Consider the following 13,833-nt stretch of genomic DNA (forward strand, 5'->3'; position numbering starts at 1 on the left):
ATAGGCCTATTTTATGTCTAAAAGCAAGGTTTGACAGAATAATTCCATTGAATATCCCCAAATTGTTTGTACTGAAATAAGTAGCCTACCCGTCCTTCCAGCCCTGCTCTTTCTCCCTTTTCCTGTGCATAAAAATAATGTTTTGATGTGCTACTTAGCATGCATAGGCAAGCCTTATAGGCTACATAGATGTTATGTATTGTTTTTGTCTGCTCCTAAATAATTGTCTATTTATATACATTGGTTTTAAATATAGGTATTTTGGAAAACCCGAAGGTTTGGGTCTTGGTCTCTGGAAGTGTGTTTTGGGGCCACTTTAGATGGGCCTCACGTTTCCATATGTGTTGCATGCAAACCCACTGGGCAGGCATTTATGAGAGGCGCAGCCCCATCATGCGGTGAAGAAGAGGAAATTGCACCTGCTGCGCGCCGCCTACAATTCCGCCTGCAACATTTCCGAATTCCAATAATGTAAAGAAACATTCATTTTCAATAACTCTCGTGTGTTTATCTTAAAGGTAAACTCATCGACATGACGTAGATGCAGAAAGTAAACAGATTTCCGCAACAACTAAGAGCGTTGAAGCGTGAGGCTTAACTGAAGCGGAGGCTCAACTGCTCCGCTGATTTGGTCCTCTGGCTACCACTGTAGCAGCATGAAGCGAACCCAAGCACATGCACAGATAGTGTGTGTGACAGTGTGAAAGTCTTGCATCTTGCTCATATCAATATCTGCGGCACTTCTCGCGGCAACATAATTACGCTTGCTGAGCCTGAACGGCGTTTTCACATATGAAATTTGGTACCCTGGTTTGATTTCCTGAAGCGTTAGTGAGAATTCTACAGAATACGTTTTGCTTTCACAAGACTCGTGATTCCCCTGGGAGTAGCAAGACCCATATTCTACACTCTAAAAATTAGGGGTTCAACAAGGGTTCTTCTAATATCCTCAACGTTCTTCGAAGAACCTTAGGGTTCTTGTCACTGAAAATGGTCCCCAAAATGTTCTTCCAAGAACGCCATAGGAGGTGGGGTCCATTGAGGAACCTCCTTAGTTGGTGGGGGTTCTCGCAGGAATCTAACTGCCCAACTGAAATATTTTGATTTGAAAGGACAGCAGGTGCAGGCACTTAACTGAAAAATGTAAAGATCTTCTCAATAAGGTTTGTCCCTTGTATGATCTACATTTATATTGTTTTACGATGATACCATCTATCTTTTCATATTTGTGCAAATCCTTCTAAAACAGAAAATGGACACAATTCAATGGATTTCAATCAACAAAGAGGTGAGAATATGTAGGCTATAAGTATATGTTGAAGGCTAGCTGTATTGGGTGCAGATGACTAAACTTCTCACTTCTGTGTCTGTAGGTATACAGACGAGGAGGCATACAAAGGTATGTGAATTGGTATTGGTATGTTATGAAGATCACATTTACCATCGTCCTCCCTTACCTCTTCAATGAATATCCCATAGGCCTCTACATTATGGACAAGGTATGTGTATGAAAACCATTATCAAATATATTTTTTCATTCACATTCACCACAACAACCAAGGTATGAATTCTGTCATGTGCATGTTTTGTTAAATCATCTGTATAATTACTATTTTTGGGATTCACAGACTTAACCCTCCCTACACCTCTGAATATAACAGGAAACCTGTTTGATCACCATGCACTACAAAATCATTCTGGCTATGGATACGGAGAATATCAACACATTAACATCAACATGCCAGAGTTATTGTTATGCATATTAATAATAGGGCAGGGGGTGGTGGGTAGTTCCAAAATTTACCCCAAAAGGTTCTTTGAGGAGCCATTAAAATAACTATTTTATGGGGTACTTCAAAGACCTTATAGGGGTTCCCCTAAAGAACCCCTAAAGGATACTCCAGAAACATTTCATTTTAGATTGCACATGACATTAGCTAGCTAGCTTGTTTACAACAGGCAAAAATGTTCCAGGTGACAGGTCACAATACCTGGTACTCTGGTCGTTTGCATTTCACACATGCTTTATTGCACAGATCATAAGATGATATGTGAAAGCCCCTCTGAGTCTACTTTTAAAGTGGAACTGACAGCGTTTTAACAACTTTGCAGATATGAAACAAACAGACAATCATAATGAACTCAGCAAAAAAAGAAATGTCCTCTCACTGTCAACTGCTTTTATTTTCAGCAAACTTAACCTGTGTAAATATTTCTATAAACATAACATGATTCAACAACTGAGACATAAACTGAACAAGTTCCACAGACATGTGACTAACAGAAATTGAATAATGTGTCCCTGAACAAAGGGGGGTCAAAATCAAAAGTAACAGTCAGTATCTGGTGTGGCCACCAGCTGCATTAAGTACTTCTCCTCATGGACTGCACCATATTTGCCAGTTCTTGCTGTGATATGTTACCCCACTCTTCCACCAAGGCACTTGCAAGTTCCCAGACATTTCTGGGGGGAATAGCCCTAGCCCTCACCCTCCGATCTAACAGGTCCCAGACGAGCTCAATGGGATTGAGATCCAGGCTCTTCGTTGGCCATGGCAGAACACTGAGAAGTATGGCTGGTGGCATTGTCATGCTGGAGGGTCATGTCAGGATGAGCCTGCAGGAAGGGTGCCACATGAGGGAAGATGTCTTCCCTGTAACGCACAGCGTTGAGATTGCCTGCAATGACAACAAGCTCAGTCTGATGATGCTGTGACACACCGCCCCAGACCATGACGGGCCCTCCACCTCCAAATCAGAATGGGAAATAGTGTTTAAACAGCATGGGAAACAGATTTAATGAGCCATTTGCAGTTTCACTGTACCGGCCATGTGTACTTAGACTTGCATGGCTTAATCTTTGAGACAAGCATATGCTACTGGCAGGATCAACCACCCTTTACAATGAAGATCTTTGAAGTTATTTGGATTTTTACTAATTACAGTGCCTTGCGAAAGTATTCGGCCCCCTTGAACTTTGCGACCTTTTGCCACATTTCAGGCTTCAAACATAAAGATATAAAACTGTATTTTTTTTGTGAAGAATCAACAACAAGTGGGACACAATCATGAAGTAAGTGGAACGACATTTATTGGATATTTCAAACTTTTCTAACAAATCAAAAACTGAAAAATTGGGCGTGCAAAATTATTCAGCCCCTTTACTTTCAGTGCAGCAAACTCTCCAGAAGTTCAGTGAGGATCTCTGAATGATCCAATGTTGACCTAAATGACTAATGATGATAAATACAATCCACCTGTGTGTAATCAAGTCTCCGTATAAATGCACCTGCACTGTGATAGTCTCAGAGGTCCGTTAAAAGCGCAGAGAGCATCATGAAGAACAAGGAACACACCAGGCAGGTCCGAGATACTGTTGTGAAGAAGTTTAAAGCCGGATTTGGATACAAAAAGATTTCCCAAGCTTTAAACATCCCAAGGAGCACTGTGCAAGCGATAATATTGAAATGGAAGGTGTATCAGACCACTGCAAATCTACCAAGACCTGGCCGTCCCTCTAAACTTTCAGCTCATACAAAGAGAAGACCGATCAGAGATGCAGCCAAGAGGGCCAGGATCACTCTGGATGAACTGCAGAGATCTACAACTGAGGTGGGAGACTGTCCATAGGACAACAATCAGTCGTATATTGTACAAATATGGCCTTTATGGAAGAGTGGCAAGAAGAAAGCCATTTCTTAAAGATATCCATAGAAAGTGTTGTTTAAAGTTTGCCACAAGCCACCTGGGAGACACACCAAACATGTGGAAGAAGGTGCTCTGGTCAGATGAAACCAAAATTGAACTTTTTGGCAACAATGCAAAACGTTATGTTTGTCGTAAAAGCAACACAGCGCATCACCCTGAACACACCATCCCCACTGTCAAACATGGTGGTGGCAGCATCATGGTTTGGGCCAGCTTTTCTTCAGCAGGGATGGGGAAGATGGTTAAAATTGATGGGAAGATGGATGGAGCCAAATACAGGACCATTCTGGAAGAAAACCTGATGGAGTCTGCAAAAGACCTGAGACTGGGACGGAGATTTGTCTTCCAACAAGACAATGATCCAAAACATAAAGCAAAATCTACAATGGAATGGTTCAAAAATAAACATATCCAGGTGTTAGAATGGCCAAGTCAACGTCCAGACCTGAATCCAATCGAGAATCTGTGGAAAGAACTGAAAACTGCTGTTCACAAATGCTCTCCATCCAACCTCACTGAGCTCGAGCTGTTTTGCCCAAGCGACTTACAGCTGTAATCGCAGCAAAAGGTGGCGCTACAAAGTATTAACTTAAGGGGGGCTGAATAATTTTGCACGCCCATTTTTTCAGTTTTTGATTTGTTAAAAAAGTTTGAAATATCCAATAAATGTCGTTCCACTTCATGATTGTGTCCCACTTGTTGTTGATTCTTCACAAAAACATACAGTTTTATATCTTTATGTTTGAAGCCTGAAATGTGGCAAAAGGTCGCAAAGTTCAAGGGGGCCGAACACAGGCTGAGTTCAATGCACACCAAATGTGCATTGAAGTACAGATTGAATTTGTATTTATAATATAATATTACAATTATAATATTTATAATGCATTTATTATGTATTTATAACCCTTGGATAATTAACTTCTTTCAAGAAAGAGTTTCACATTCTCTACTGGTTGAAATGAAGCCTCGTGATGAAGTACTACACCTATCCTGTGTTTATCAGATCAATGTAGATGAAGGAAATTAGATATTGAGATGAACCGGTTTTAGAGTATTTACATGATGCATAGGAAGTGTAGTGTACTGTTTTTTAAAATTATATTTAAGTATATATGAATTACAAATCGGCCTTTAACTAGTTAATCATATTTCTAGTCTATTGCATAGTTACAATGTGTAACCATTGATGTCCCAAGACCAGGATTGGTAAACACGGTTGAATTTGATACTCCTGGTTTTGAATATGCCTGAAAAAGAATCTCACAGACATTCATATCTGAACTGCACCTTTATTTGAAAAGGTAAAGTACATGAAAGTACATAAAATTATGCTTAACCATATACACTTGTAAGACAACTTCATTATTCATGATTTTTGCCTAAATGAATATAATTATTGCTAATATTAAACTAATATTTAAAGACTAGGGTGCCAATTGCATTTTTTTTGCACGTCATTACTGCGAGCCTGTGACACATGGAGAAGGGTTTATTTGTGAACTGTGCACTAGGGCTGTGTCGTGTACTGGATTTTTGTGTGACAACAATAGTGCGGTCGTAACTAGTCCTTATAGCTACTGCTGTCTGCAGATATTGCAAGGAAAATCTGGGGTGAAAAAGTATAAAACTTCTCATTCTCGAGCTAAACAGGCTCTTCAGAACTTGCTATTAATTCCCTCTCCCACAATCCGTAACGCTCACTATTGACTTTGCTGGTGACGTCAACCATTTCTCTGCTGCGTTGTGCTGCCTTTGCTCTGAGTGGTGCAGCAGGTAAGACAAACTGAACCAAGAACACACACTGAATACTTCAGTATATACAATATGTTTTGTAATTCCGGTGATGAGGCCTACCCTAAACTTTATTTCTGCTAGTTCTTGTCTCAGTGAATTTGCTGGAGGAAAACACTGAACAAACTCCCCTTGGTTTTTGAATTTGGCCTGGTTACAATTCCACTATAGTTGCTGGAAAAGGCCATGTGAGAGTCCAGAGCTGTGTAACATGATGAAACACGTCAGACTATTACTACGTAGATTTTTCTACTTATCGAAATAAGTATGCGGAGGCAGTTTGTGAACATTTCTGACTGGTCCATTTGAATTCCTGTCTGTTCTTCCAGGGGCAGAGGAGAAGATCATGGTGAGAAGGGCAGCAAGGAGACCATGCCCAGAAGACTGGTTACGATTTCGATCACACTGCTTCCTGTTTGTCGAGACTGAAAGGAACTGGCCTGATGCAGAGGTATCCTGCTTACCATCTACTGTGACTTAAACTAAAGGGAAAGTTCAATTGAAATCCACTCGCTTATTTAGTTTGACTTTACCTTAAAGGTGCTTTTTGCTTTTATTTTTTTAACCAGTGCTTCATGTAAAACACCGAAATTGAAATGTCTATAAGCTTGGAATACTTTTGTGTGCAATCAGACCTCTTGTATATTGGAACCCACAGGACATGGGTTAAGACAGACACAATATCTGTAGGAGCATGATTAAAAGAGCCTGCGATGATTAATATTTGATTGAGACCAGAAGACCTTCTCAGACTGCTGACTAATACTTCCAGTATGACTCTACTTTGTCCCTGTCTACCTCTTTCTCTAGCTACATTGTGTGTCCCTAGGAGCAAACCTGGCGTCTGTGCACAGCTATGCAGATTACCAACATCTACAGGCTGTGGTGGTGAACACGGATAGGGATTTACCTGCTGCCTGGATTGAGGATATGAAGCTGTTCCGCTAGATGGTACAAAGGTACCAAATGTCATATTTGAGTAAATCAAATCAAGCTTTTATATTATATATTATAATATTTACTACACAACAAAGGATAAACAAAGTAACAAACTGAGGCTGAAAAGGTGTCAAATTCAGGTTATCTGGCAGGCTATTACAGAGGCTGGGGTTTAGGTCAATTTATTTGTATTTTTTTATGAACTCGTATACCACTTCTCTCTGCGTACGGTTTGAAAGAAGGTAGTTTCTGGAGCCATTGCTACCTAGCATTTGCTCAATGACGAAGTCTACAGGAACAGCTAGCATGCTAATGTAACGGATTTCCTCCTGGGAAGGAGAGGCGGAACAAAATGCAGCATGGTTATAGTTCATGTTTTTAATACAGGAAAACTCAACATGAACGTAATACAAAACAATAAACGTGGCAAAACCGAAACAGCCCTATCTTGTGCCACAAACACAAAGACAGGAAACAACCACCCACAAAACCCAACACAAAACAGGCTACTTAAATATGGTTCCCAATCAGAGACAATGACTAACATCTGCCTCTGATTGAGAACCATATCAGGCCCAAACACAGAAACAGACAAACTAGACACCCAACATAGAATGCCCACTCAGATCACACCCTGACCAAACAAAACATAGAAACATACAAAGCAAACTATGGTCAGGGTGTGACAGCTAAAGACCTAAATGGTATCTCTGCGTTCATCTGACTCTTAGTAAGACTTAATTTCCTAAATCTAACATTATCTCTTTCAACATATAAAGAGCAGTGGTGAATCCAGATGTGTCTCAAGCTTTTCAAATGGTTATAGTTTAAATGGTATCAAAGCTGTATACAAGCAACCAATTTAACTTGGCAAGTCGGTTAAGAAGCTATTCTTTATTTACAATGACGACAAGGGAACAGTGGGTTGACTGCCTTGTTCAGGGACAGAAGGACAGGTTTTGACCTTGTCAGTTCAGAGATTTGATCCAGCAACCTCTCGGTTACTGGCCCAACGCTCTAACCACTAGGTTACCTGCTACACCGGCCTGTTAGCATTAAGTGAAATTCATTCCAGACCAGTCTGCAAGTTTCTAAAGTTTGAATGGTTTTTCTTGGTCAAGTGGTGTAAAACTTAACATTCAAGACTACACCCATTGAAATGCTTTGGGATTTATACAGATGGTTATAATGTGAAAAGTATAGGTAGTATCAATGTTTTTTTTCACGCAACAGTGCCAGTCTGCACTTTTAAGTTGTGGGTAGCTTTTATGGTTTACAATGTGTGGTGGAAGAAAGGAAATGGCTATTGGATTTTAGAAGTTATTGCTTCCTGCAAGCATACCAAATAACAATGTGAATGTGGGATTTCTTTGCTGCTGAGACTACAATTCTCCCCCACAGGACAGGCAATGGTTCTGGACTGATGGCTCCAAATTTGATTACCACAAGTGGAATAAAGGAGAGCCCAATAACTACTATTATTATTATTATTATATATTATTAACTATCAAGGTGCCATTGATTCATGCATTTTGATGAACTGGGCAGGTACTGTAAGCCCACTGTCATTTCACTGATCTATTCATCAAATTAACGTTGTCATAGTAAATTTGACAAATCTGACACAGCCAAACGTACACTATTCTGTTTTGTATGCATTTGTGTTGATTTGAATTAATTTATGTTCTGTTTCCTCTTCAGATGAGAGGCTGGAATGATTCAGCTGGTAGAGACAATGTCTTTCCCTCTGTGTGCTCCCTAGAACCTTTTTTCAAATAAATGTTCTGTTTACTGTTCAAACAAGTCGTCTGGTTATGAGACGATTTGTGCAAGCTCCTACTAGTGGCCAATTTCAAAGCTACCAGAACTTCATCTTGGTGACATTAACTCAGTCCTCTGGACCTCAAGGGGTGCATGTTTTGGTTTTTGCCTTGACTACACAGCTGATTCAAATGATCAAAGCTTGATGATTAGTTGATTATTTGAATCATCTGTGTAGTGCTAGGACAAAAACCAATATGTGCACACCTTGGGTCCAGAGGACTGAGTTAGGGAAACCCTGGCCTAGTGCCTTGTCATTCTATTACCAAAGTCAAACATTTGGGATATTTTCTAATCCTTCATGATGTAAGTTAACAGAAGTCACATCAAGGTAGGCCTACATCATAGTAGTCAAACCAGTTTGGCCATCCACTACTGTTCTGCCTTCCAGGGGCATACTGTTATGTTTCAGTTTGCACCAGATGACAGAAAACAGGTAGGAAACACTGCCATAGGAAGTCTCACCCAGTTAACTACTTTGAAATGGTGAAAGTCCTCAACAGCGCTGCCCATCCGAAAACTGTCTTTTGGGCATGAGTTTTATGGCAGTCACCTAACTTTATAGGGCCACTAAGTAGACTACACCACCTTTTTGTTTAATGAGAAGGACCTCAACCTTAGAATGGCCTATTAGTTTCCCTTGTACAAATCACCAAATGAGGCAGTTTTAGAAAAATATGCAAAGTCAATTTTATTACAGCTTCACAAGTTGGAATATTGTTTCAGATATTTAAAATGCTGCTGTCTAGCCGACCACCAGACACGGTATCAGCCCTGTGTCCCCAGAGAGTTGGAGCCAGGCCCCAACACACCATCCCTGCCCCCACCATGGGCTCCTGCTGGAGAGATGGGAAAAGTGCAGATTACCAAAAAAGGAAGAAGCATGCAAATTCTTAAACCAACCACTACAATCCAGCAATTTGACTGCACAAAATCCCCCCAAATATGATGTAAGCCTGGACTGGCTCGCTATTCACGGTTTCTCTCCTATTGAATTCAGTTATACAGTAAGCAGGGTTAAGGCCCAGCTGAGTCCGGCATTGTCAGACATTTCTCTGGCATGCCCTTGAACTGCAGCATTTTATTTCTATCTAGCCCAAAAAAAATGATTTAACTCCACACTGCCCATTCAGTCACTCATTCACACCTGTAGGTAATTAGGACTGATTGGTTTTGAAGGTCAACTACAAACTGTAGGCGTCATCATCCAGGTAAATGTTGCAGCAGGTCTGGGCACCACATGCTATAGGCAGGCTGAGACAACCAAACGCCTGCCATTATTGGACAACGGCAATGTGTTGCCCAACTGTATGCTCTCGTAATATTAATTCAGAGTAGAGAGAACAGGCTACCTCTGGTCTGGAATAGTGAGTGAATATAGGCAACCAAACTAACCCAAAATGAGTGTGTATAGGCTACCAAACTTCTGCCATTATTGGACAACAACGGGAATGTGTAGCCCAAGCTCTCCTGACATCGGCTACTCAAGTAATATCACTTATGCATGGAACCTTTTGGTATGGCAAAATCCCCACCAAAATGTGTGACTGATCGATAACGACATCAACATAATGACCTCTGATTGTTCCCTTTAAAAGTACATGGTCATAACCAAACCCTGCTCTCTAATTGGTCCCTTCCTAATATCGTCATAACCCTGCTCTCTGATTGGTCCCTTCATAATGACATTATTACCCTGCTCTCAGATTCATATATGCTTACTAACAAGAGAAGTGACTCACTGCTCAGTCAGCTGCTTTAACATCTTGCCAGAGTTGGCACAGGTTTGCTCCTTAGGCATTTGAACTAAGAGAGCCAAAGGTTCAAGATAAACAATGCATCGGATAGAATCAACAAGGTTTCACAAGTGTGCGTTTTTTTTGCATGATATACCGGTAAGATACATTGAAAGGGTTGTCATCTCAATCTTTCTCTCTTGTCAGTGCAAAGAAGGTTTGGGAGTAGAGTTAACCAAGCCATTATTCAGCGCAACATTCTTGAGTGTCAGTTCTCCTCTGATTACTTGCCGCCTGCAGGTCCGGAATAAAACGTCTCGTCACCCAGAGCACAGCTGGCGTAGAGTTGTATTATTCCCAACCAGTCTGCACAGGACCAGCCACCACTCGCACCATACCGGTACAAAGGTCAGGGGCCAGCCAGCAGCAGAGTGCAGTCAGATAGTAATCTCTTTAAAGGATTCCGGAAGATCAAGCAGCACTTCATCAGGTTAACAACTGCTTTTCCACCGTGAGAATACCAGAGTTAAAACAAATTGTGATCGAAATGGATCTGTTTGGCCCTTCGTGTTACTACCACTCTTGCTCACATTGTCACACAGAACTTAGAGCACACACAGACACCCTAGAAATAATTCAATTCATATCAGATATACATGTATTGTGTGTCTATCATTGAGGGATATCTTTGCTCCAAGGTATCCACTTTTACAGCAGAATAGGAACCTTGTTTTGACTGTACAAAACATTAAGGACACCTGCTCTTTCCATGACATAGACTGAGCAGCTGAATCCAGGTGAAAGTTACGAGCCCTTATTGATGTCACTTGTTAAATTCACTTCAATCAGTGTAGACGAAGAGGAGGGGACAGGTTAAAGAAGGATTTTTGAAAGAATGGTCCACCACCCAAATGACATCCAGCCAACTTGAGGGCCAGCACCCTTGTGGAACGCTTTCGACACCTTGTAGAGTCCATGCCCTGACAAAGTGAGGCTGTTCTGAGGGTAAAAGGGGGGGGGGCTTCAACTCAATATTAGTAGGGTGTTCCTAATCTTTGGAATACTCAGTGTATATCCATGCCTCCCAACCTCAATATGTGCCATATGTTCACTTCAGCCTGCCTCCTATTAACCATTGTTCACATATCCCTAGTTCCCTACGGCTCATTGCACAAAGCTTAGCTGCACTGAACTGAAGAAGTCATCTCAGTGTGAGTATTGAGTATTCTGACCAACAGCAAAATCAGCAAGAACAGATACAACCCCAAAGTTTTTTTTTTTTTTAATACACCGGTATGTCTGGCACTCCTCATACATATTTTGCATTACTCATATGTACAGTGGGGCAAAAAAGTATTTAGTCAGCCACCAATTGTGCAAGTTCTCTAACTTAAAAAGATGAGAGGCCTGTAATTTTCATCATAGGTACACTTCAACTATGACAGACAAAATTAGATTTTAAAAATCCAGAAAATCACATTGTAGGATTTTTAATGAATTTATTTGCAAATTATGGTGGAAAACTTTTGTTATTGACCAAATACTTATTTATCTCAATACTTTGTTATATACCCTTTGTTGGCAATGACAGAGGTCAAACGTTTTCTATAAGTCTTCACAAGGTTTTCACACACTGTTGCTGGTATTTTGGCCCATTCCTCCATGCAGATCTCCTCTAGAGCAGTGATGTTTTGGGGCTGTTGCTCCAGGACCTTGAAATGCTTCTTACGAAGCCACTCCTTCGTTGCCCGGGCGGTGTGTTTGGGATCATTGTCATGCTGAAAGACCCAGCCATGTTTCATCTTCAATGCCCTTGCTGATGGAAGGAGGTTTTCACTCAAAATCTCACGATACAGGGCCCCATTCATTCTTTCCTTTACACGGATCAGTCGTCCTGGTCCCTTTGCAGAAAAACAGCCCCAAAGCATGATGTTTCCACCCCCATGCTTCACAGCATGTGTGGTGTTCTTTGGATGCAACTCAGCATTCTTTGTCCTCCAAACACAACGAGTTGAGTTTTTACAAAAAAAGTTATATTTTGGTTTCATCTGACCATATGACATTCTCCCAATCTTCTTCTGGATCATCCAAATGCTCTCTAGCAAACTTCAGACGGGCCTGGACATGTACTGGCTTAAGCAGGGGGACACGTCTTAGCACTGCAGGATTTGACTCCCTGGCGGCGTAGTGTGTTACTGATGGTAGGCTTTGTTACTTTGGTCCCAGCTCTCTGCAGGTCATTCACTAGGTCCCCCCGTGTGGTTCTGGGATTTTTGCTCACCGTTCTTGTGATCAGTTGAACCCCACGGGGTGACATCTTGCATGGAGCCCCAGATCGAGGGAGATTATCAGTGGTCTTGTATGTCTTCCATTTCCTAATAATTGCTCCCACAGTTGATTTCTTCAAACCAAGCTGCTTACCTACTGCAGATTCAGTCTTCCCAGCTTGGTACAGATCTACATTTTTGTCTCTGGTGTCCTTTGACAGCTCTTGGTCTTGGCCATAGTGGAGTTTGGAGTGTGACTGTTTGAGGTTGTGGACAGGTGTCTTTTATACTGGTAATAAGTTCAAACAGGTGCCATTAATACAGGTAACGAGTGGAGAACAGAGGAGCCTCTTAAAGAACAAGTTACAGGTCTGTGAGAGCCAGAAATCTTGCTTGTTTGTAGGTGACGAAATACTTATTTTCCACCATAATTTGCAAATAAACTCATTAAAAATCCTACAATGTGATTTTCTGGATTTCTTTTTCTCATTTTGCCTGTCATAGTTGAAGTGTACCTCTGATGAAAAATACAGGCCTCTCTCATCTTTTTAAGTGGGAGAACTTGCACAATTGGTGGCTGACTAAATACCTTTTTGCCCCACTGTATTTACTGTATTCTTTTCAATCCTATTTTACACTATCTTAGTCTATGCCGCTCTGACATTGCTCCCCAAATATTTAATATATTCTTAATTCTATTCCTTTAGATTTGTATGTATTGTTGTGAAATGGTTAGATATTACTTGTTAGATATTACAACGCTGTTAGAGCTAGGAACACAAGCACTTCGCTACACCCGCAATAACATCAGCTAAACACGTGTGTGTGTGTGTGTGTGTGTGTGTGTGTGTGTGTGTGTGTGTGTGTGTGTGTGTGTGTGTGTGTGTGTGTGTGTGTGTGTGTGTGTGTGTGTGTGTGTGTGTGTGTGTGTGTGTGTGTGTGTGTGTGTGTGTGTGTGTGTGTGTGTGACAAATACAATTGGATTTGATTTGAAGTAACTATGAATAGCTGTTCCATGTATGGAAACTACATTCAAACCTCTTGCGAACAAATGTAAGACTGATTGAGGCAGAGTCATTAACCCATCAATTACCACAGGACAAAGCATTCTCTACACACAATGAGGAAGACCAGATGAGCCCAATGCACTAAACTCTGATCACATGACAAGCACGGTAGGATCCTGTGGTATGTAAGAGGGAAAGTTATTGGTCTTTAAGACAACAACACTTCCTCCCTTATCCATTTTCCTCTTATTTAGTCAAATACAGATGGGAAGGATGGAGTTACATTTCAGGGATGAAAATAATAGATTTACTCAGGTTAGTGACCCATATACACCACTCATAAAAATGATGACTTTACACAACCATATCAACCATATATAAGATGCTTGGAGGCATCTTTATCATCTCTACACAAACTTTTAAGTGCTGAAACCCAACCCCAGTCTGCCCTGAGGGCCGAGCAGGAACCAGAGCCTTGGCGGGGTCTTGCGGGATCTGGTGTTCCCTCCTCTTTTATGAAGGAGTAGGGAGAGGCTCAGAGGCTCACAGACACACTGCCTCAGG

This window comes from Oncorhynchus gorbuscha, linkage group LG09 (genome assembly GCF_021184085.1).
Source record: "Oncorhynchus gorbuscha isolate QuinsamMale2020 ecotype Even-year linkage group LG09, OgorEven_v1.0, whole genome shotgun sequence".
NCBI classification, from domain to species: Eukaryota; Metazoa; Chordata; class Actinopteri; order Salmoniformes; family Salmonidae; genus Oncorhynchus; species Oncorhynchus gorbuscha.